The sequence below is a fragment of the Pezoporus flaviventris genome, unplaced genomic scaffold (assembly GCF_033815535.1).
Source record: "Pezoporus flaviventris isolate CSIRO_AGI_PZ_B2104156 unplaced genomic scaffold, CSIRO_AGI_Pfla_v1 ptg000022l, whole genome shotgun sequence".
Taxonomy (NCBI): Eukaryota; Metazoa; Chordata; class Aves; order Psittaciformes; family Psittacidae; genus Pezoporus; species Pezoporus flaviventris.
The window spans coordinates 1281792-1307234 of record NW_026892570.1 but is presented as its reverse complement, the minus strand read 5'-3'; positions in this window follow the sequence as shown (position 1 = coordinate 1307234).

The window sequence follows — 25443 nt, the reverse complement described above, 5'->3', positions numbered from 1 at the left end:
GAAAGTATCCCCAAAATGAGAATTTGATTTTAAAATGCTGAATGATTCCATTTCAGTGCCTGTGTGAGTAGCTACATCCAGAGGGGATGCTGTGTTTTATGACGAAAAACATACAATGAAGAATGAGCTTAGATTTTAGAGAGAAAGTAGACACTATAGTTCCTAACATACTACTGTAATGGTAGAGAATTATACTACAGCCAAGTTGTGTCTGCCCAGATGACACACAAGAAAATTGATTTAAAAAAAAAATGTGAAATACTGATGTGGACTCACTTCTTCCCAGATAAAATATATCTGAGAAAACTTTTAAGAAAAATGTCCACTCTGTGGAAAACCTGTTTTGGCACAAACACATTTTGTAGTACTCTTGACTGATAGAGCTGCTGTGACCCCATGCCTCAGTGACCCTGTGACCCCATCAGGTTTCTCATTCATCTTCACTTCTATTCTGCTGGTTGAGGACCAGGAATTCCAGCCCTGTGGCTGAAGTCTCTGTGCCTAAAATACCCTGACACAACTTCTGCTTTGAAGAACTTGCTAGAGACTATTAATTGAAAAAAAAAAAAAAAGAGCCACCTAATCTCTTTGTAAGATTTGTCTGTACATCAGCTAAAAACATGTTTCTTCTGTTGACTTTTTTCCTTGCTAGACACACCTTTATCAGTAATCCCATCTCAGTATCTCCCTTTTTGGAGTGGAGTATTATTTTTTTATACAATCAATTCCTTTCTCTCCTGTTTATTGTATTTCCGGTCATCCACTAAAAACATTGCTAAGAAAGATTTCTGAAGCGGTGTGTATATTGTAAAGTACACTTATTGTCTGTTATAGTCACAGAATCACAGGATGGCTGAGGTTGGAAGGGACCACAGGAGGTCATCTAGTCCAACCTCTCTGCACAAGCAAGGTCAACTGCAGCACATTACTCAGGATTGTGTCCAGATGCCTCTTGAATATCTCCAGGGAAGGAGTCTCCAGAAACTCTCTGGGTAACCTATTCCAGTTCTCAGTCATCCTCACAGTAAAGTTCTTCCTCATGTTCAGGTGCAACTCCTTGTATTTTAGCTTATGCACATTGCCTCTCATCCTGTGGCTGGTACCACCAAAACCAGTCTGGTCCCATACTCTTTGCACCCTCCCTTCAGATACACACATTGATCTCTTCCCCCTCTAAGCCTTCATTTCTCTAGGCTGAACAGGCCCAGCTCCTGCAGCCTTTCATCATAGGAGAGGTTCTTTAGACCCTTAATCATTCTAGTGGCCCTTCACTGAACTTGTTCCGGTATGTCCATGTCTCTCTTCCTCCGGGGAGCCTAGATCTGAACCCAAGTACTCCAGTGAGGCTTCACCAGAGCTTAGTAGAGGGAAGATTATCTCCCTCAACTTGCTGGCACTGCTCTTCCTAGTACAGCCCAAAATAACCATTGGCCTTCTTGGCCATAAGAGCACACTTCTGGCTCATGGAAAACTTACTGTCCACTAGAACACCCCAGTCCTTCTTTGCAAAACTACTTTCCAGCAGGTCAGCCTTCAACCTGTATTGGTGCATGGGGTTATTCCACCCCAGGTGCAAGACCCTGCACTTGTTTTTGTTAATTTTTAAAAAGTCCCTCTCTGCCCATCTCTCCAGTCTGTCTAGATCCTTCTGAATGACAGCACAGCCCTGTTTATGTCTATCAGCCACTCCTCCCAGTTTTGAATCATCAGCAAACTTGCTCAGGGTACATTCTGTCCCTTCATCGAAGTCTCTGATGAGTAAGTTACATAATACTGGACGCAGTATTGACCCTTGGGGACACTGCTGGCTATAGGTTTTCAATTAGACTCTGTTCCACTGACCACAACCCTCAAACCTTCCATTCAGCCAGTTCTCAGTCTACTTCACCATCCAGTTGTCCAACCTGCACTTCCTGAGATTGCCTATGAGGATGTCATGGGAGACAGAATTGAAAGCCTTGCTGAAGTCCAAGTAGACAACATCCACTGCTCTTCCCCCATCTATCCAGTTTTCCCATTGCAGAAGTCAAGCAGGTTGGTTATGCATGAATTCCCTTTGGTGAACACTACCAGCTTCTTGCCTTCTATGTGCTTAGGGATGGCCTCCAGGATGTGCATTCCCATCACCTTTCTAGGGATTGAGGTAAGGCTGAATGGCCTGCAGATTCCATGGTCTTCTTCCCTGCCCTTTTTGAAAACTAGGTTGAAATTCTTTTTCTTCCACTCCTCAGGCACCTCTCCTGATTGCCATGACCTTTCAAAGATGATCAAAAGTGGCCTAGTGTCCTGGGTTCAGCAGTAGCAGTCATGTTTTTCCTTTGTGTTAACTGGTGCAGTGCTGTGTTTTGACTTCTAGCTTGAGAACAGTGTTGGTGAAGCCGATGTTTTCGGTTGTTGCTAAGTGATGTTTACCCTGACCAAGGACTCTGTGAGGCTCATGCTCTGCCAGGGAGGAGGGGAAGCTGTGAGGAAGCAGAGACGGGGCGCCTGACCCGGGCTAGCCGGGGAGGTATTCCATACCACAGCACGTCATGCCCGGGGTGGGGGGATAACTGGGAGTTACCCGGAAGGACACGGGCTTCCGGGTGGAACTCGCTTTCTTGGCCGGTGGTATCGTATTCTCTTCCCTTGTTATTTTCCCTTATCATTGTTTTAGCTGATAGTAGCGGTGGTGATTTGTTGCTGGACTGTTCTTGTCTCAACCCGTAGGAGTTGCACTCTCTTGATCCTCCTCCCCGTTCCTCCGGGAGCGGGGAAGGGGAGAGCCCCGGTGCGGGAAGGGGGGGGGAGACGGACACGGACCTCGATTGTTGTCAGCTCCGCACCACTCACTGGGAGTGAGTGAACAAGTTACCTGACTGGGTTTAAACCATGACAGCTCTTTTTGGCGCCCAACGTGGGGCACGAGGGGTTGAGATAAGAACAGATCTGACTGGATTGATAGTCACTCGTCACAATGCTGATTTATTGGCTCTCAAGGTTGTTCCTCTTGATCTCACAGTTTCAGTATATCGTATCTTACTTCCATCCGGTATTTGCTGTATTAGTGTTTTTCAAGTGTGGGGCTTGGGCTAAGGTTTTTATCCCATTGTACTTTATGGTAATGACTTGTAATACAATAGAATCATTGATCATGAAACTGATCTGGCTTATGTTCCCAGTGTGGTCACCACCTTTATACTTTGGGAGGTATATGATGGAGGTGCTTAGCAATTACACATCTTTTTTCTCCTTCTCAGGTGCTCAACCTGTGAAGGAGACATTCTTTAACCCTCCCAGTCGTCCCCCAGACCATTTACATTTGAGAGTTTTGAATTTTTTGGATGGCCTTTTAATGCTCTTGAGACTTGTTTGCTGATGGTAATGGGAATCACCATGCTAACACGCATACAGAGTGTGTTTTGCCCACTACTGATTTCAAGAGTTAAGCAGATTCAGATTTGGGTCTTGTCTGGGGTCAAACGACGATGTAGGAGGACCGAGAGATTTTCCCTGAGGCTGGACAGCCATGAGTGGCAGGGTGTGTGGGATAGTATGGGCAAGTATCTAGGTCAGTGGGCCCCTCCAGTACTTTGGAATTTCACTACCGAACAACTGCAAAATCCAGAAGAATTAGTAAAACACTTAAATGAGGTGTGTGGTCATTCTGGCCATACCAGAGATGGACAAATCACGGCAACGTGCTGGGGCTTGGCCTATGCTGGTTTAAACCCAGTCAGGTAACTTGTTCACTCACTCCCAGTGAGTGGTGCCGAGCTGACAACAATCGAGGTCCGTGTCCCGTCCCCCCCCCCACCAGGGTTCTCCCCCACTCCCGGAGGAACGGGGAGGAGGATCAAAAGAGTGCAACTCCCACGGGTTGAGACAAGAACAGTCCAGCAACCAATGTACACAAATTACCACCGCTACTATCAACTACAACAATGATAAGGGAAAATAACAAGGGAAGAGAATATGATACCACCGGCCAAGAAAACGAGTTCCACCCAGAAGCCCGTGTCCTTCCGGGTAACTCCCAGTCACCCCCCACCCCGGCCATGACGTGCTGCGGTATGGAATACCTCCCTGGCTAGCCCGGGTCAGGCGCCCCATCTCTGCTTCCTCACAGCTTCCCCTCCTCCCTGGCAGAGCATGAGCCTCACAAAGTCCTTGGTCAGGGTAAACATCACTTAGCAACAACTGAAAACATCGACTTCACCAACACTGTTCTCAGGCTGGAAGTCAAAACACAGCACTGCACCACCTAGCACAAAGGAAAAAAAAAAAACATGACTGCTACTGCTGAACCCAGGACACAGGGCCTTGTTCAACACTATCCAGCACCTTCAAAAGGAAAAGAATGTCGGCGGATCTGAGGGCAAAGCAACAGTCGCTACTCAAACTTTGGCTGCAATGAACAGCACAGCTACCCCAGTGGCAAGCACAGCAGCTGCTCAAACTTCAACTGCAACAGACAGCGCAGTTACCCCAGCTCCAAGCACAGCAGCTACACCACCCCCAGCAACAAGTACAGTCGCTACTCAAACCACAGTGATAATCACTGCAGCCAAACCAGAGGACCAATTCGTACCAATATCAGTTGCCCCTGTACGCAAGAGAACAAGCAAAAAGGATGCAAAAAGGGTGAAGCGAGATGAAGAACCAATGAATTCACCACCCGGTCCAGAATCTGATCAGGAGTCATCATCACATGACGAAGAAGAAGAAGAAGAGGTAACTTCTCGACCTCGGACCTCAACCGAGCTGCGGAATATGCAAAAAGATTTTACCCGTCAACCAGGGGAGCACATCATCACCTGGTTACTCCAATGCTGGGACAATGGGGCCGATGGTCACGAACTAGAAGGTACAGAAGCCAAGCAGCTGGGATCACTTGCTAGAGAAGGGGGAATTGACAAAGCAATTGCAAGAGAGAAAAAGTCCCTCAGCCTTTGGAGGAGGCTCTTGGCAGCTGTGAAAGAAAGGTTTCCGTACAAGGACGATGTTACGAGTCGTTCGGCCAAGTGGACTACTATAGACAAAGGCTATAGTCTCTGAGGGAATCAGCCATTGTAGAGATGATCTTTCACATCAAGCCGAATAACGGGGATACACCTATAGATCCAGATGAAGTTGAATGTACACGACCCGTGTGGCGAAACCTTACACGGAATGCACCGTCATCATATGCCCATTCATTGGCAGCAGTGACCTGGAATGACATAGTACCACTAACAGTGGATGAAATGGTTCATAAACTCCGAGAGTTCGAAGACAACCTCACCCCTTCCATCATCTCAGCTGTGAACAAACTGTCCCAGGACCTCGAACAATTGAGGGACAATCTATCTGATTTATCCAGCTCCTCACGTGTACCAACACACGTCTCAGCTATTAACAAAAGGCGTCCTATTGTTCAAGAGAGGAGATACAGAAGGTATACACTACGGGGTACCCTATGGTTTTACCTGCTGGATCATGGAGAAGACATGACAAAGTGGATGGAAAACCTACTTCAGCTTTGGAGGAACGGGTGAGTGAACTGAAGAGGGGAGCAAGGGCCAAGACTGATCGTCCCATGAGAGCTACGGCTTCAGTCTCTGGTGAGCAGTTTCCCAGATGGAGTGGCAGAGCTGATTTTACTCCAGCTCCTGTGATAACGAAGAATAATCCCTTTCAACACGACTTAAGTGTCCAATGCTGTGACGACCATTAGAGGGGCCCTGCCTCCAGCCAGGTGGAGGTAGGGGACAATTGGATTTACTGGACTGTGTGGATCAGATGGCCTGGCACATCAGTCCCACAGAAGGCTCTAGTAGATACCGGTGCACAGTGTACCCTGATGCCATCAAGCTGTCAAGGGGTGGAATCCATCTATATTTCTGGAGTAACAGGAGGATCCCAAGAGTTGACTGTGATGGAGGCTGAAATCAGCCTGACTGGGAGGGAGTGGCAAAAGCACCCTATTGTGACTGGTCCAGAGGCTCCATGCATCCTCGGCATAGACTACCTCAAGAGAGGGTACTTCAAAGACCCAAAAGGGTACCGGTGGGCTTTTGGTATTGCTGCTTTGGAGACTGAGGAAATTGAGCAGCTGTCCACCTTGCCTGGTCTCTCAGAAGATCCCTCTGCTGTGGGGTTGCTGAAAGTTGAAGAACAACAAGTGCCAATTGCGACCACAACAGTGCACCGGCGGCAATATCGCACCAACCGAGACTCCCTGATTCCCATCCATCAGTTGATCCGTAGACTGGAGAGTCAGGGGGTGATCAGCAGGACCCGCTCACCCTTCAATAGCCCCATATGGCCAGTGCGAAAGTCTAATGGAGAATGGAGACTAACAGTAGACTATCGTGGCCTGAATGAAGTCACACCACCATTGAGTGCTGCCGTACCGGACATGCTAGAACTTCAGTATGAACTAGAGTCAAAGGCAGCCAAGTGGTATGCCATGATTGATATTGCCAATGCATTTTTCTCAATTCCTTTGGCAGCAGAGTGCAGGCCACAGTTTGCTTTTACTTGGAGGGGTGTCCAGTTCACTTGGAACCGACTGCCCCAGGGGTGGAAACACAGCCCTACTATTTGCCATGGACTGATCCAGACTGCACTGGAACAGGGGTGTCGTGGTTTAAACCCAGTCAGGTAACTTGTTCACTCACTCCCAGTGAGTGGTGCCGAGCTGACAACAATCGAGGTCCGTGTCCGTCTCCCCCCCACTTCCCGCACTGGGGCTCTCCCCTTCCCCGCTCCCAGAGGAACGGGGAGGAGGATCAAGAGAGTGCAACTCCTACGGGTTGAGACAAGAACAGTCCAGCAACAAATCACCACCGCTACTATCAGCTAAAACAATGATAAGGGAAAATAACAAGAGAAGAGAATACGATACCACCGGCCAAGAAAGCGAGTTCCACCCGGAAGCCCGTGTCCTTCCGGGTAACTCCCAGTTACACCCCCACCCCGGACATGACGTGCTGTGGTATGGAATACCTCCCCGGCTAGCCCGGGTCAGGCGCCCCGTCTCTGCTTCCTCACAGCTTCCCCTCCTCCCTGGCAGAGCATGAGCCTCACAGAGTCCTTGGTCAGGGTAAACATCACTTAGCAACAGTGACCTCGATTGTTGTCAGCTCGGCACCACTCACTGGGAGTGAGTGAACAAGTTACCTGACTGGGTTTAAACCACAACACCTAGTAATAAGTCCTCTTCAACAAAGGGAAAGAATTTCATCAGACCTTCTCCCTGGTCTTCTCAGGGATTCTTAAGGTCTGGCCTTGGCATTGAATCCTGAAGCACAGAAGGCATTTAGTATCTCTGCCTTCTCTGTGTCCCTGCTCCAATTGCTAGCTTTTCCTAATTCTCTTTTTATCAACTATGGACTTTCGTCTATGTGGCCCTATGTTTTAGGACATGAATTAATAGTTTAAGGGCATGGTACTTGCTAAACTTCAAGAAATTTCTTCACAAATAGTGAAGACACTACAAAAGGAGACTATGGTCCAAGAAGAATATTTAATGGGCTCTTAATTTTGCTCTACATGATAGGATCTTAAGAGACATAAGTACTTAAATGCCTTTGGGTTTTTTTCTGCTAGTTTAATAACCAGAGCTCCACTACTGATGAAGTTAGACCCTTTTATGCTAACCTAGTATTATGCTTGGCATAGACGGGCTAGAGTATGGTTTTATTCCACCACTATCAGATATGCTATTTAATCAAATGTCATTTTTGCTGGGCTGATGACTTTCTAAAATTAAAAAATCAAATTTAAATTAAAAAAGGTTAATTTGTTGACCTCAAGTTTGTTTAATTGTTACTAATGCACTTAATGTAATTAAGCATGCTTTCTCAATAATTATAGGAGGGAACAACAAAGCTTTTAAGGTTCCTACTATTCTAGCATCCTATGGCTACATGTTTCTAATTATTTCATTTTAATGTACCAATTATGTGAATTATATAAATAAATTTGTCATAAAGAATCTATCATTTCAGTAACCCTTGACCTGCAAAAGCTTTAAACCCTATTAAAAAATATAAAACAGTATCATTCATCAAAATCATTGAAAGGAAGTACTGACTAAAATATTACTAGCTTTTTTTTTTGATGATGAGATCTAATGGTTTCAAATCATTGGACCATATATAAAAATAAATATAATATTTAGGAGATACAGAGTCACTGTACTGAAGAACTATGTTTTAGTCCTTATATGTCATTTGCCATTACTAACTTTTCATGCATCACTTTTAAAGTTTTATAGTAGTATTAAAACTTAGTTTTATTCAATTATATAGCAGTTCTCCTATTTTGCAATTGCATTTCAGTTGTCTGAATAATCAGCACAGTCCCAGACTATTAAACTGATAGGAATGACGGTATTAGAGATTTTTCTATGGGCCTGCTCTTTGGGAAGAAAGTTTTACATCCTGAAACTGCAACACAGTTCTCAGTGGTTTTTTTTTGTAATAAAATAACTGTAATTACGTATCTTTTTGAGACAGTGTGACTGATTGAGACAGTTTTAATATGTAAAAATAGTTTTACAATGAGTTAATCTGGACCAGAATTTAACTCTTTGCATATTACATGGCATAGCTTTCTAGTACCAATATAATTTCTGAACTCATAGTTACAAATGAGTTGGAGCACTTCAAAACCTCCAGTACAGCAGACTCCAGTGATTTTTGGCAAAGTATATGTTCTCAGTATTACTTGTGTGCTATTACGAAAAGTCTAATACTTCAACCAAAAGACAAACACTTCAACTAAAAGACAAAGTAATTTGTATGGTGATAATTCTAAGTGCAGAAAAGGGAGATTGAAGATTATTTGTTTCATGTTATATTTCCTCTAATTATTTTAGGATTAAAAAAAATAAAATTTGAGGAATTGTGAGAAAAAATTTATCACCAATAGCTTTGATTCTTTCCACATCATTATATTAAAAAAAAAACTTTTTTCGTTTTGAGAATTATAACTTTTGAAAAATGTTGAAATATCAAATAAGGGTGATATATTCACTTTTGTATTCATTTTTTTTTTTTATTATTTTTCTACAGTACCAACTGGAGTACTTAAATGTCATCAGATAATGCATTGGAATACTGTATTTTAGTTTATCCTTCATTATGAACCCATGCCATAATATTAATTAAAACAATAATCTGAAATTAAATTTCTTCTGATTTTTTGATTTTTTCAGCAATCCTTTTAGTTGTTTTGACTTAAAGTGAAGATGACTTGTGAAAACAGATGAAGATTCATTCATGTGTGTCTATATTATCATAAATGTGATTTTTCCCAAACATAAGGTCTGAAAATCAGTTGAGAGGAATGAAATGTAAATGTAATTACATGTGTTTTCACCTTTATAAAGCCTGTAAGCAAATAAAAGTTTCCCTTTTTACAAAGCAGAGCCCACTCCCTAATAAGAATAGAAAAAGACCAACTCTGATGTATGTTATACATAAACTGCAGCACAATAGAGCTATCAAATTTTTGTCAGGCAATTAAACTTTATGCCAAACCAATTCAATTTCGCTGCTGTTTTATTAAGCCCTATGAAAAAAAAATAGATCTAGTCTCTTCAGTAAATCATACATTTCACAAAGCATTTCCTAACTCAGACTCCTTGTTCTGCTACTTTGATATATTGTATCCAGAAAAGAATTTCCAGGGTCATAAATCTGGAGTGATGAAATTAATCTTATTGCTGAAGAGAAATAAATATTTTATTGCAGTTTTATGAGCTTTTGTTCCCTTTTCACTTGCAAGAAGGTGTTTAGTGGTACAAAGACATTTTGCTGCTAAAAAATGTATTAGAAACAGTATAGCAGTCATAGAATTCATATTTACAAAGCTGTTCACTTCTCAGAATGAAGGTTCAAGAATATCCTAAGGAAAACTTAAAAAACAATACTGTCAATAACAGTACTACACTGATTATTACTCTTCCATTTTAGATTTTAGGAATTATTAGTAATTTTAAAGTAGAAATTTTCTGAAATCATCCCTGAACAATACCTACAAAATTAAATTTAATAAATGCATATGAAATATATACCTCAGAAATCAAAAAATGCTAATTAATCCTTCATTTTCTTTCCATTTTTTTCTTGCTTAAGAATGTAAGGAACTGATAAGACTAAAGATGTTCATGCCTTGATTATATCTTGGTCTGAGATGCTAAGAATTTACAGTAATGATGCAGTTTATTCAAGCTTGGTACAACATGAACTACATTTTGAATCTCAATTATTTGAAATATAATGAATGGGGGTGAGGTCCTCAGAGACACTGTTTATTGTTTGTCACTATTAAGAAATAAGTAGGGGAGAGGAAAGTAAATGTAGGAATTTCTGTCAGAGTAGAGACAAATGGGCAGGGGTGGCACAGCCTGGTCTTAAATGTTATACAGAGGGAATTGCTTTTATCAAAGTACTGCTTCATATAACTATAGTGGGACTATTCTTTGCTACGCCTGTATGTTGTACAGGCATTCAGAAATATCTAGAATAAGTCTAAATGCTCTTGTTTGGTAAAGATTATCTGAAGTTTGAACAGGTTATATTGTCTGCAAGGCCATTGCAACTCAAGTTACTTAGTCCAGCGGTTTTGTGAATTGTTTAAAAATTTCTGCAGATCACCAAATGAAAATTATAGTGTGGATAAACCTGAAGAAGAGATGGCAAGATAATATCTTGACAAAAAATTGTAACCAGAAAAATTTATCTGTTCTCAAAAATGCACAGGACCACCATAAAACATCATATGGGTACAAAGCATTCTAAAACATCATATGGGTACAAAGCATTCTCTGGGACTTTTCGGGGGGGGGGGGGGGGAGTGGGTCCACTTCTGTGAATTACTAAATTTGTTTGATAACTTTTTTAAAGACCTGATGTTTTTTAATGAGCACTGCTTATATTCAAATTTGGAATACATGACAATTTTTCATTTTGTCACAGTTACCAAATGGAATGGCAGATTACTAATTCACAGTTGCAAGTGGCAATGTTTTAGTCCAGGAAGAAGTACAACTGCAGGTAGAAGGAGTATTAAATTTACAGCAAAGCAAGCGAGGTTTTAAAAATTATTTATGCTTGTTGAGAGGAAAAGTTTAGAAAGGAAATGTTAACCAGATAGACTATGATTAAATATTTAATACATGCAGGGACTTAAATTCAAATATATTTGATGGTCACTAAAATAAAGAGGGAACACTGTAAAATGTTCATTTTAGCTAAATGCACTTAATTTATGTGTTCTCCTCTGTGAAATTTTACATTAAATCTATATCAGATAGCTGATTCTGCTTTTCTACTTTTAGGGATTAGCAGGAAAAGAAATGCTGAAGAAGATGATATGCATAGAGCAGAATAATGCTGCAGGCCACTAGTATTGAGAAAAATAATCTTGAGCTCTGAATGATAGAGCAGCAATATGCAAAAAAGATCAACTTTTACCACTTAACAGCGTTTTTTAAATGTACTGTGTCATCATGGATAAAAAGGGTCAGTATAGTGCAAGTCTGACAAGGGCATAAACTGGGGAGCAGCTCAAGCCAGTCTATTTGCTGGGGGTGAAGGAGTCATTTACAGGACGGAATTGATCATAACAGACTGAGCTCTGTAGGCACCCAACAGTTCAAAAGCAGTTTAGGAAGTACTAGTATACTATTATTTTTCACTCCAACACACAAAGCTGCTATAGAACGAGGGTGAACTGTGGTTAATGTTGACAATACTTTACCGATCACACACTAGCACATGGATAGCCAACCATAAACACTTTTATTTCAGCAGGGAGGCTAGATCTGTACTATGCCTACTAACTCTGACTGCTATTACCTTTGTCAAGAAACTTATTTTCTCACACTGCTCAATCCTGTGTAACAGGGCAGACTTTTTTTTTTTTTTCCTGAAATCTCAGTTGTAGGAGTGAAATTTAGCAAGTAACTGCAATAATATTTCTTTTTCTGTTAGTCCCAAATGTGCCTTTACCCTCACCCTACGTTACTATTTTTGCATTCATTTCTTGGATCCAAAACCCCTATAGTACTGTGTATTGCTGTTGAATACCTGCAGCAGCTGTCTTCTCAATGCATTGCTAACAGCCTTTCTTTTCTTGAGGTGAACGTATTGGTGTTTTGGTTTTTATCTTTCTCCACTATGGTGATAGGGAAGTTCTTAGATGCAGAAAAGTCAGGCATTTCTAAAACAGAATGGCTTGGTAAGCAATTGTTTCTGATAGTAGATAGCGCAGAAAATGGAAACTAGTATGAGGGAAAATATGTGGAAAGCAGTGGGGGAACTGTGGCACATTTTTAACTGTAAGAAATGAAAAGGATTATAGAATAATTGTACTTCTGGTTTATGACACATAAAAATCATACCTGTCACATCTTCCTTTTTCTTTTAAGCCTAGAGATGAGTAGAATTTGGCTTCTTTGTTGTTTACTAATTTATGAAAAACAATGTATTGTGCTTTTTCTCAGTAAACTTAACATCTTTTCCTGATGCCTGTGAAATATTTAATAGCTTAGAAAACATGAAAGAGCTAGTTATGTATTAATACTATTTAGCAGATCAGGGTGCTACTATCAGTTCTTATAGGTCCATGTAATTTTTAGTCTGCAGCTCCTTTAGCAAAGAGGATACTAAAAAAAACATTTTTTTTTCTACAGTGTTTATGGGATTATGTTAAATTAGACTGTCACCTGCAGTCGTCCTCAGGAAATTATGAGTTAGCTTGACACTTAAACTGAGTTATTCATTGAGATGCTTTTAAAATCCAGACAAGTTAATGAAAATAACTGTTTCAAGTATTTGTGTATCTTTATTAAGAATTAAACTGTCCATTTTTACACTTCTGTTTAAAGGCAAAAGGGACAGTTGTCTTTCAAACATTTAGCTCCCATTAGTCTATGTCCTGTACAGCAGTTCATCTTCTGAGCTGTCAAATCAGACAAAATCCTTCCCTGGATACCATGTATAAAGTCAGGAATTAATATTTCTTACAAATAAGTGTTGAAATCTCACTGAGGATGTGTTTATTCTGGCTTTTTATGGGAAGACAAGTTGTAAATTTTTTGTGATATTTACCACTTTATTCAACTAGAAACTCCTAAATCCACCTGTTTCTGCACAAACAAGCAAAACCATGAAAGTGAAAGAGTGATGTATACCTTGGAATATGCCATTTTTGTAATGCTTTGTTATTTTGTGAAACTCATTATGAAGGCTTTCCAAAGGAAACAGAGACACAATTAATTGCTGGTAAGCATGGGAAGAAGGAATTAAAATACTCATAGTGACTTCCTCCTTTTTCCTTTCCTTGTGCCCCGGCTACTTCTATCATAAAACATAGTGCATGTTTCTTGATTATAAAGGGTTTTTTTTTTTTTTTTTTTTTTAGATGCGAGGGAAGATTATTTTGTGGAAGAAGCAATGCAACATTATAATATTTGCAGGTTCTCAAAAATGCGTTTAGAGTGCTGAAGTGGTGGAGATGACCATTCCGTCAGTTTCTTTCACTCAGTAGATTGTATTGCATCTGATCAAATGTTAAAGATGAGCATTGCCCTTTCAGGATATCAGCAGGTACAGACAAAATCATCATTGCAAAAACCAGAGCTCCATCTCAGGTGTGTTTTCTGTAAATGATTTTATATAATAAAACCTTCAAAGTACTTTTTTTTTTTTCCTTTTACTGATCCAACTTCTGTAATGAATGGCAACAGGTAAGAATCTCAGCCATGTACGAATGTGTAATCCCCTGCACAAATAAACTGCTGGCATGGTACCCAGCCGAAAAAGTTTATGAAACTTTATGGCAACAAATCCTGTTATAAAAAAGTCACTGTGTTTTTTATTAGAGCCAATATTGCCACAAAAGCACATTTCAGCCCTCAGAAAAAAAAAAAGAAGGGAAAAAAACCAAAACCCCACACATGAAAAAACAAACTACTAACTCTACAAGATACAATAATACAATGCATCCAGTGTAATTTCTCAGGAAAGTCTGTAATAAGCTCCAAAGTTTTAGTGTCTGGGTTGAATTTGACTTCTCTGTTCAACTATAATGGATTTAACAGTAACCGTGAACTACATCTTCATTAGGGAGATTAATGTTTTTACAATGTATCTAGATGTGTATTTCAGTTTTATTTAAATTTGTAAAAACACTTTAAAAAATATTTAACTTGTCAAGGAAACTGGCATTCCTGTTAAAAGAAGCTTAGTTTTGCATTTTCATTAAATTTAAAATAGATATTTAAATAACTCGCTTTGAAAGAGGATATTTCTTTCAGTACATGTTTGCCAAGATCTATCCATTCACTGAAACTTCTTTTAGCAAGCAGAAGGTAAGAAGCAATGGATTATCAGAAATAGAATGAGTCAGGATGTCCTGGGTTCAGCAGTAGCAGTCATGTTTCTCCTCCTTGGTAGCTGGTGCAGTGCAGTGTTTTGACTTTCGGCTCGGGAACAGAGCTGATAGAGATGTTTTGGTTTGGCCAAGGACTTTGTGAGCCTCATGCTCTGCCAGGGAGGAGGGGAAGCCAGGAGGAAGCAGAGACAGGACACCTGACCCAAACTGACCAAAGAGCTATTCCATACCACAGCACGTCATGCCCAGGATGTAACTGGGAGTTAGCCGGAAGGGCTGGGAGACTGCAGGGTTGGAGGAGGTATCGGTCGGTGCTTGGTCGGGCTGAGGGGGGCAAGTTATCGGTCGGCTGGTGGTGAGGTGTTGTATTCTCTTCCCTTGTTATTTCCTTTATCATTGTTATTATTTGTGTTAGCAGTAGTGATTTGTGTTATACCTTAGTTACTAAACTGTTCTTATCTCAACCTGTGGGAGTTGCATTCTTTTGATTCTCCTCTCCGTCCCTCCGAGAGCAGGGGGAGGGCAAGAAAGGGGGGGAAGTGAGCGAACGAATTACCTGACTGGGTTTAAACCACGACAGTTCTTTTTGGCGCCCAACGTGGGGCACGAAGGGTTGAGATAACGACAGATCTGACCGGATTAATAGTCACTCGTCACAATGCTGATTTATTGGCTCTCAGAGTTGTTCTTCTTGATCTCACAGCTTCAGACCGTTGTAACTTACTTAGAGCCGGTATTTGCTGTGTTAGTGTTTATCAAGTGTGGGGCCTGGGCTAAGGTTCTTGTCTCACTGTGCTTTATGGCAATGGCTTGTAATACGGGCGGGCTCCAGCAGCAGGGCGGGACGGACGTGGCCGTGGACTTGTACCTGGCCGTCCGGCTGCTCTTCACCGTCCTGGCCCTCACCCTACTCTCCATCTTCGTGAGGCCGCGGGGAGCCGAGGGGGAGCGGCCCCGGGAGCCGGCGGCAGCCGAAGCGGCCCGGGAGAGCGGCCCCGGGGACCAAGCGGCGGCGGGAGCGGGGCCGGAGGCCGTGTGGGGACGGCTGCAGGTGGATGAGTTCGGGGCCATCGAGGAGCAGAAGGAAGGGGCTGCCGAGCAGCGGGAGAAGGCGGTGGAGGAGCCGAGCCCCGCGGTCGAGCCGAGCCCCACGACGGCCGGGAGCATCCCCCGGAAGCCGCCCGCCGAGCCCCAGGAGGATGCAGGAGACCACGCAGCATTTCCCAGAAAGGCAGAGGAGGAAGAGCTGGACTCAGGAAAAGAGAAGCTGGCGGTGGGAGAGCCGGCAAGCACAGCAGCTACACCAGCCCCAGTGACAAGTACAGCAGCATCACCTGAGAGTTCTGAAGGCTCTGAATGGCCTTTGGGTATCCTTGGGACCTGCCTGCTGATTGTGATGGGGATCAGCATGTTGGCACACACACAGGCTGTGTTCTACCCACAACCATTTTGTCTGATCTCAAAAGTTAAGCAGAGTCAGGTTTGGGTCTTGTCTGGGGTTAGACAACAATATAGGGGGACCAAGAGGTTTTCCCCAAGGCTGGACAGTCATGAGTGGCATTGTGTGTGGGACAGTATGGGCAAGTATCTAGTCCACTGGGCCCCTCCAGTGCTTTGGAAGCGTCGGAGATGGAAGGCAGCTGTATGGAGTCCCCAGCAACAAGCTGCAGAAACTGCTTAAGGGGACAGTGAATTATTTTAAGCCTGGTGGGCCCATGGCACTTCAGGCCATCAGAGCAGAGATGCAACACAGAGATGGACTCATGATCGAGGGGTGGACTTAACAATGGACACTATTGCCCAGGTTATTCACGAGTGTGAACACTGCACACAGTCTCTCCTGCTCTGGAAGACTGTTACAAGAGATGGAGCCTGACATGGACCAGATGGACGCAGCAGCTTTATAGGGACTGGTCCATGCACTAAGATAAGAGTGCACCGAGATAAGAGTGATGGTATATTGAAAATGTGGGATCTGAGCATGACGTGAATGGTATGGAATAAGGGGTGGATAATGTCCTGGGTTCAGCAGTAGCAGTCATGTTTCTCCTCCTTGGTAGCTGGTGCAGTGCAGTGTTTTGACTTTCGGCTCGGGAACAGAGCTGATAGAGATGTTTTGGTTTGGCCAAGGACTTTGTGAGCCTCATGCTCTGCCAGGGAGGAGGGGAAGCCAGGAGGAAGCAGAGACAGGACACCTGACCCAAACTGACCAAAGAGCTATTCCATACCACAGCACGTCATGCCCAGGATGTAACTGGGAGTTAGCCGGAAGGGCTGGGAGACTGCAGGGTTGGAGGAGGTATCGGTCGGTGCTTGGTCGGGCTGAGGGGGGCAAGTTATCGGTCGGCTGGTGGTGAGGTGTTGTATTCTCTTCCTTTGTTATTTCCTTTATCATTGTTATTATTGGTGTTAGCAGTAGTGATTTGTGTTATACCTTAGTTACTAAACTGTTCTTATCTCAACCTGTGGGAGTTGCATTCTTTTGATTCTCCTCTCCGTCCCTCCGAGAGCAGGGGGAGGGCAAGAAAGGGGGGGAAGTGAGCGAACGAATTACCTGACTGGGTTTAAACCACGACACAGGATTATGTGAGACATTCTTTTCTTCAGATACTGTTTTAGACTTCTTCTTGGTGGAAGTAGTATGGCAACCCTCCTCTTCTCCTCTACAGCTAAAATGACAACTATGGACAGGGCACCTGAAACACCTTAAAAGTGTTGCATAGACAAGGTGCTGTAAAACCAAAGGTCATTCCCAACACCTGTCCTAATTTATACTACCAGAATTCTGGTTTTAGTAATTTGGAAAATATATTTTTCTTGAATTTTGAATTAACTTGGAATGAAAGGTGCGGCATACTTTCTTTGTTTGTTTGAAGTAATGTTTTTGCTGTTTGAAATTAAAAATAATTTTTTTTAGTGAAATAGATTTTAGAAGTTGAACAAAATTTTTTTTTTTCATTAAAAATATTCACAAACATTTGAAGCAAGATGATTTCTACAACACTATGACTTTTCCTTACAATGTTCTTTTTCCTGTAAAGTGCCATTACTTAAATTGACATACGTCTTTAGAAACTCCAAATGCACAAAACGAACTGAAGTAAAGATTTAAAACTCATTGGAGAATGTGTACCTGGCCACAACAGTATACAAGATAGCGGTGTTTGCTCCTGCCAAAGTTTAGTAAGGACACTAATGCCTTGCTGCAGAGCCAGTTGGGTTTTACAGTACAGAGACAGCTGGCTGGAGCTAAACAGCTTTTCAGATTTAAGCTTCCCTGTTACTATCAAAGGAATATGGCAACGAGTGGGGGAAAACCTGACATATGGCCTCATGAGAAATAATTGCAATTGGAAAACATACAGGGAGTGAATGAATGGTCATTGTATGTAAAGGAATCTTCTAGACAAACTTCTAATTAAAACATTCAACCTAGAATCTCATCCCTTTTTTGTAAGTGTCTCACATGTCGAATAGGAACTGTGTCCACAGTGGAATTGCAACTGAGTATTCCAATTTTTGAGAAATTTACATTGATCAATTCCTATTGATCTTCAGGTTCAATTTCACATGGGGAATCTTGTGAACGAAAAAGCATTTCTTACAAGCGTCCAAAGTCTAGTTTAGTCTTGTTCCTTGAGAGCCTTTTTCTCAAGAGGAACTGGTGAACTCAAATCTCAGGGCTAGAAGTTGTATCATCCAGGGTGTGCATCTTCACATTTTCAAGCCAGTAGATTGACCCTGCTATCTGCTGAATGTGTTTGAACAGAAGCAGGCTCTTCACAAAGATATTTTTCAAGGTTGCATATAGTTCATATCCAAATTCATTGATTTCAATACAAAAACTCCATCAGGAATCTTTTTGGCTAAGTCCTATCTGGGGCATGTGAACTGTTGTCTCTATTTTTCATTGGAGAATCAATCAGATAATGGGTTGGGTTGAAAGGGATCTTAAAGATAATCTACTGCAACCCACCTGCTGTGGCCAGGCACACCTTCCACTGGACAACGTTGCTCAAAGCCCCATCTTATCTGGCCTTGAACACTTCCAGAGATGGAGCAGTGTTTCACCACCCTTATTGTAAAAAGTTCCTTCTTTATAGCCAATCTAAATCTATGTTCTTTCAGTTTAAAATTGTTGTCCCTTGTCCTGTCACACACCCTGGTAAAAAATCTCAGTATATCTCTCTTATAAGGCCCCACTACTGAAAGTTCATAATGAGGTCACACTAGAACCGCTTTCTCTGCAGGCTGAACAGCAGCAATTCTCTGAGCATTTCTTCACAGGAGTGGTATTCCAGCCAGAGGTATTCTCAGAGTCTTCCTCTGACTTCATTTTACAGGTCTGTGTCTTTCCTATACTGGTGAGCTCACTGCGCCCAGTGTAGTACACAGTCTCTTCTACTCTCAGCAACATTTATTATTTAATAGCGGTTTTGACAGTGTACTTTTAGGTTGCTAATTTAGAATCATAGAATCATAGCATCACAGGATATTTAGGGTTCGAAAGGACCTTAAGATCATTTAGTTCCAACACTCCTGCCATGGGCAGGGACACCTCACACTAAACCATGCCACCTAAGGCTCTGTCCAACCTGGTCTTGAACACTGCCAGGGATGGAGCATTCACAACTTCCATCGACAACCCATTCCAGTGCCTCACCACTCTCACAGTAAAGAACTTCCTCCTTATATCCAATCTAAACTTCCCCTATTTAAGTTTTAACCATCACCCCTTGTCCTATCACTACAGTCCCTAATGAAGAGCCCCTCCACAGCATTCTTATTGGCCTCCTTCAGATACTGGAAGGCTGCTATGAGGTCTCCACACAGCCTTCTCTTCTCCAGGCTGAACAGCCCCAATTTTCTCAGCCTGTCTTCATACAGGGGGTGCTCCAGTGTCCCAGTCATCCTCGTGGCCCTCCTCTGGACTTGCTCCAGCACTTCCATGTCCTTCTTATGTTGAGGACACCAGAACTGCACACAATACTCCAAGTGAGCTCTCATGAGAGCAGAGCAGAGGGGCAGGATCACCTCCTTCAGCCTGCTAGTCACACTCCTTTTGATGTAGCCCAGGATATCGCTGGCTTTCTGAGCTGCGAGAGCACACTGCTGGCTCACGTTCATTTATTGACAGGTTTCAAAATTATTCTCAGGTTTCATGTCTTGATCCAGATACTTTTATGTATAAGACTCTGCATTACTTACTATGGTTTCTTCAATATTAAGCTAATTCACTAAAGATATCCTTGACCTATAAATCTCAGTGATGTGTACAGTTCAGTAAGTGGTATCCTCATTCACATATCTATGAAGGACCTAATTATAAACCTTCTTGTGGCTTTTTTGCTTATTACAGTTATTTTTGGGGATAGGTTAATTTTAAAACATCTACATTAAGAGCTGTGGTTCTGCAGCATATTCGGTAATCCACATTCATTATTCCAGCAGCTATGGAAAACCACCACACATGCTTTAAAACATAGCTTTAGGCTATACGACTGGAAACCACAGATGCCCACTTTGTTTTCAAAGCTACTTTCTGCTCTTTTTTGGATATCTGAATTAGAATCTGGACAAAATCCCACAAAAACACAAAACTAAATATTAAACTGATCATGACTAAAAATCTTCTTTCATACACTGAGAAGCTTGGGACCTCGTGAAAAAGTTTTGTTGGTACTAAAGAAGCATATACACACACATACACATCTCTTTCTCTCTCAATATATATAACGTTTGCTTTCTGAAACTGTGAAAAAAATAAACACTTCATAAAACTTCCTGTCACAGAACCAAACATATTGAAATGGCTTTTTATGGAGATATTGAAACAACAAAAACAAAGATACATAGGGCTTGTTTCTCCTGAGGGTTCAATTATTTTGAGTGCTGGTAGCAAACTTTGATTGATAAATCTAGCCTTTCCTTTCTAGGCAATAGTTTGATCACATAGTGATGAGAAAAAGCTAGAGAAGGGAAGAATAATATTTGGATTGCAACAGAATAATGAAAATGCAGGGGATGCTTTTGACTTTTACAAGGTGAGAAATTATTTCCCATTTTGATTGTTTGACAGCAAGAATCTCTTCTAAGGGCAGGCAAGTCTGGGCTTTGTATGATGTCTTGAAATTATTTTTTTTAAATTATAAGATTTCTCCAGCTTTCCAACTAGAAATTCATAATACATCCAACATGCAATTCAAGCTATAGTGGCAACATATGTTTTTCAGCAACACAAATGACTGAAGTGTTATGGTGACGACACGTCATATGTGAAATACAAGCTAAGAAATAAAACTCCCCAGCCAACAGGGAAAACCAGGCAGCCTTTCTATTCAAAACAAATTCATGATGTTTTCCACTGGGATTTTACAAATAAACTCATGAAAGATGTCTATCATGACCTAACTTGACACCTCTATACATTTTTTTAATTATCTGGTTTTGCATCATTATTTTCATCAAATCTTCTTTTACTTGTAGAAGAAAAAGAGGCTATCAATCAAATAAAATTAAGATAGACCATTTAGTTTTATATTATTATAAATTCCTTTCCATGAGACCCTTCTTCGTTAAAGACAAAGGAGCTGTGCCTCTACTTATAAGCGATTTCAGTGGGAAAAAAAAAAAAAGAGAAAGCAAAATTTGACTTTAATATGTATGCTTGATTATTTTGAAAGCAAAACACTTAAAATATTTGAAGCTGTGTTGTTTAAATATTTTAAGCTTTTCACAAGCAACCACAGAATATCACTTTGAAATCTTTGAATATTTTTGGAATCCAGTAAAATAATTATTTCACAACCTTTCATTATCACTTCCTTTCTGACTCATAAATATTTTTGAAGTTTGTGAGAGCATTTTGTAAGTAACCTTTTAAGCAAAAATCTTAACTGAAGAATTAGCTACATATTCCAACTCGATCTAATGAGCCACATTTAGAGAAAAAGATATTTTGTGTATCAGAGTCATAGTAGTGCAGAAGACAGAGAAAGCAGACAGATGCATCAGAAACTGGTCTAAGGAAGGCACATTGCAATGCAGCTGGTTTAACCTGAACATCGCAATAAAAGTATGGATGTGAAAGCAGTAGCATTTATTGGCTTCCAGATGTTGTGTATCAGAATGCTTAACGCCAAATTAAAGTTTTTCTTAGCAAATGTAAGCTGTTGCAAATGTAGTCTGCCTGCATACGCTTGCTCTGTCCTCAGATGTATGCGACAGATATAATTCAGTTCTAATGTTTTAGTTAATGAAATCACTGCTACAGCCTATAACAACTGCAGCAAATGGGCTCAGTATTAAATAGCACTACCCTTGAAGGCAAGTGTGGCCAATAGATGAGTCACTACATTTCCACCTACTTTTGCAGTTTTTACTGCCTTTTTCTGTTTAATATGAAGCTAGTTTTCTGAAGAATGGTGTGCATGCACAAAATTTAAAAAATGGAAGAGGTCAAGTCTTAGAAATTGTAAATATGTGTAGCTCTGAAAAATTTATTTACACTCACTAAACTGTCAATAACTGGTATCCAGACTATCACATTTCAGCATCTTTTTCCAGCTTCACATGCTGAAATGAGAAAATGCATATTCAGAAATACACTGATGCATACATACACCACATACATTCTGCTGGCATCTCTGTGATATATTGCAAAACCATATATAAAGTAATTTTTTTCTAACAACTTGGAGAATCTACCTTCCAGCTTCTAAGCCATCTCCATGGATTTACTAATGTCTCAGCCTCCAAAAAGTTTCATGTATCTATTTTTTAAAAGAATATTAATCATCTTTCCTAAGACTTTGTCTCACATAATTTTTCCCTTCTAATTATGTTACTTCTAATTATGACCTTTTGCCCAGTTTCAGAAAAAAAAATATTTCAAGCTGATTATAAGAATTCTTGCTTTGTAACTTTGTGCTAACAAAGCTTTGTGATTGTGCCACCAAAAACACAGGTGAAAAATTAATTTACTTTTGTACATCAAATCACAATTCTCCACAGAAATTCTGCACCAGCAACACCTGAAAAATGTAATGAGAGGTGATATTGTGCATGACGAATTTTTCATAGGTTTGCTGATTCTCAGATTTGAAACTTATGTAAAAAGGAAGTACATTTTCAGAGGGACAACTAAATTTATAATTCTGAAGCCCATATGCCTGTTTTAACTGCCCTTGTCCAATACAGGCCATGCAGCTGATGAAAACATTTTCATTTTTTTGTAATATTTGTATGTGAATAAAGCTATGAGCTAGATATTCATTATGGATATATGAGTAAGAAGTGGCATAAGGCATTTTGGGGGGTATTGAATCTCCAGACTAAAAGGTTACCTTCTGCACATTGGTTAAGCTTAATAACTCCCCCAAATTCCACAGAAAGAAAGGTTCACTATTAAAATACTTATTTTTTTCTACATGTGAAAAAAACAAGATGTAGTTAGCTAGCTACTTTATGTTATCAGTTTTGTAAAGTTTCTGTTTCATTTCTAAGATTTTCAGAACCTCCTGAACAGAAGTCCCTACCGATGCAGCCTTTAGCCACTAAGTAGGCTCTTCACTGTGATTTTTATTCATTGTAATCTATTTATTTTTGATTTGTATTTTAATTTGTAATTTATTTTTTATTGGTTTTATTTTTCTATTTTTATATATATTTAATATACATATTTTATTTATATATTTTTTTATATTTATTTAAATATTTTTTAATTTTTATTTTATTGAATTTCATTTATTTTAAATTCATTGTCATTTTTATTATCTCTACCGATCAGTTTTCAATCAATAGCTATTGGCACTTGATAAGATGTTACTTCAGTCACAAAATAACAGAAACTAAGACTGATTAGTTACTTCGTAGGTTCTGTAAAATTGTAATTGAAGGTCTAAATATAAAAGAAAAAAAAAGCAAAAAAACACCCCCACGCACACACACAAAAGAACACCCTAAGGCTCTTGATGACTTTGTAGGGGGAAAAAAATAAAAGAATTGACATGCCATAGAAGCATAAACTTCAATAAGATGCAAAGTCAACAAAAATAAACATGGCAAATAGTGATGAAGAAAAGGCAGAAACATTTATTTTTTTTTTTTACCTCAGTTTTCAATTACTTATAGACTCACAGGCCCACTCCTGTGAGTTGGAGGACCACAACTGTGGGAGCACCGACTTTCCTTTTGTGGACCCTGAAACTGTAAGTGACTGCTTGTATCAGTTGAACCTTCAGTAAATCCATGGGGCCTGACAGAGTTCATGACAGAGTACTGAAGGAGTTACTGGATCTTACAGCAAGACACCAAGGTCGGTGCAGAAGAAGGGGAGGAGGTTCTCCAAGAGCCAGAGCAGAGATTCCACTGAAGCCCATGGTACAGACCACCATGAGGCAATCTGTCCCCTGCACCCCAGGGCGACTCATGGTGCAGCAGTGATCCACCTGCAGCCCATGGAGAACCCCATGCCAGATCAGGATGATGCACTCAAAGGAAGTTATGACCTTGTGGAAAGCCCATGCTGAAGCAGGTTACCGGTGGAATCTGTGGCCCCTGGGGAGAGGAGTGCACGCTGGAGTTTTGTTGCATGACTTGTGACCCCATGGAGCAGTTTCTGCCTGAAGGGCTGTACCCCAGGGAAGGGATCCCACACTGAAGCAGAGGAAGAGTGTGAGGAATTCTCCCCTGAGGAGAAAGGAGTAACAAAGAAAATATGTGTTGAACTGACCACAGTGCTCACTCGTCATTCCTCTGTGCTGGTCTGAGGGAGACAGAAAATTTGGGATTAAAGTCCAGGAAGAAGGGAGAGGTGGGGGAAAGGTGTTTTAAGATGTAGTTTTATTTCTCGTTATCCTATTTAGATTTTGATTGGTAAAAAATTAAGCTAAATTTCCCCGAGTCAGGACTGTTTGCCTGTGACTGTAATTGGTGAATCATCTCTCCTTGTCCTTAACTGGACCCACAAGCCTTTTGTTATATTTTCTCTCCCCTGTCCTTCTGAGGGAGAGTGATAGATTGGCTTTGGTAGGCACTTGGCATCCAGTCAGAGCCAACCCATCACATCAAGTACTGTTATTATTGTGAATACCACATATTTTATTGTCTGAGTGCCTGGTTTGAGTTGATTTGAGTGCCAGCAGACTGTGATCACCCCATCTAATGTTTTGTGCTCCATGGAAAGAATAAGGTACTGATAAAGAAAAGGAGAACTTGTGGTAGGAGTATTGAGTTTGGAGAATACACGATTGAAAATTAGGTGGAGAAAGAAGACACTGAATCTCAGGGAGAATAAGATAATTTAAATAATTTGACTCAAGCCAAATAGATACTTCGTGAAACAGAAATTGGCAGAGGTACTCACAGAGGAAGAATGATCCTGTGAATAGGAAACACAGAGGAGGAATAAATACAGCTAAACAAGCCAGGCTGACACTGGAGGGGAAAATTGTTCACAGGGAGGGCTGGAAAGGAAGAATGAAGCATGGCATGTAAAGCAAGTGGGATGAAGAGCAAATGAGACAACAGAGTGGAGACTTTTGTGAAGGAAGCTACAGTGGAATAACTGGAAAAGGCTACATGGGAAAGGGCATTTCCCAGAGCAAGTGTCAAAGGGTAAAGAATAGATGAAAACTAGACCACACATGAGAAAACATGCAGAAGAGCTTTAAATATACAGGTTTTAATGTCTCAACAGTCCAATACTGTGAAAAAAAAACTCACCAAACTGTGAAATCCACCAGCAACTTGTAATTTTTATTTAACAGGTGTATAAAGTTGATGATAACCTACTTTAACCAATTCTAACTTGCTTAGTGGCAGAGGTCTGTGCTGTGAATCCAAATTTTTTTATGAGAAGATAGTTCTTAATGTGAAGTCATGTTAAAGGATTTTGTTTTACAGTATGCTTTTTAAATTACAAACTCATACATGAAAACACCCCAATGCAAGAGAATAACAACAATGCAAATTTAAGAAAATCAGCTGCATTGCTTCAAATTAACATTATGATAGTCTCATCTTTTTTTATTTTCTTTCCTTTTTTCTGTGTAGAAACTTGACTTAGAATCA